Source organism: Neoarius graeffei, chromosome 4 (assembly GCF_027579695.1).
Source record: "Neoarius graeffei isolate fNeoGra1 chromosome 4, fNeoGra1.pri, whole genome shotgun sequence".
In the NCBI taxonomy this organism is placed as follows: Eukaryota; Metazoa; Chordata; class Actinopteri; order Siluriformes; family Ariidae; genus Neoarius; species Neoarius graeffei.
In genome coordinates, this window is record NC_083572.1 from 35,920,512 (window position 1) to 35,921,135 (window position 624).

Genomic DNA, 624 nt, shown 5'->3' on the forward strand with positions numbered 1-624 from the left:
CTAGCTGCTGCTGAGGATGGCCCCACATGAAGAGCTTGAAGATCACTGAGGTCACTCATGGTGCTTATGGTTTATCTCTTGAGGGCTTGGCTTGTCCAGTGTTTTTGTTTGCTCAGATGAGAAAGTAGCCAGAATGTACAGCCCACAGCCCACTCTACGATTGACACACCACATTATTTAAAATGTGTGTCAATTTTTTGTGAGGCAAATAGTAAACAGAACCTAACTGCAGCTAGGAACTAAAGTTGTGAGTGAGGTTACAGCAGTTTCTGTGGGCTGTTTTGAGGATTGGCACAGGAGCTTCAAAGTTCTGCTGTGGCCCTGATCTTCAGATGCTACGAACACATAGAGGCTCCATAGCTCAGTGGTAAGTGTGCTGGTCTAATAAACCAGAGGTTATGAGTTCAATCCTCATTGGGGCCTGTAATGGGCATTTTGAATGTAGAAAGATGATCCAGCCAAAAGAGGGGATATTGAGTACACTAACACCAGAAGGTGAACAAGTGCTCAGGATGTCGCATCACCTAAAGACCACTTTCTGCTGGTGAGAGTGGCTCCATTTGAACATCTTGAAGATCAGTGAGCTTACTGAAGATCTGAAGGTATCTTTGGTGTGCATTTTCT

General features: G+C 44.7%; 1 non-coding gene across 1 annotated transcript; it reads left to right on the forward strand.

Annotated features, from left to right (window-relative positions):
* The first annotated feature begins 350 nt into the window (after positions 1-350).
* trnai-aau (transfer RNA isoleucine (anticodon AAU)) lies at positions 351-423 on the forward strand. Its single transcript has one exon. It is a non-coding gene; the product is annotated as a tRNA-Ile (tRNA).
* The last annotated feature ends 201 nt before the right edge of the window (positions 424-624 follow it).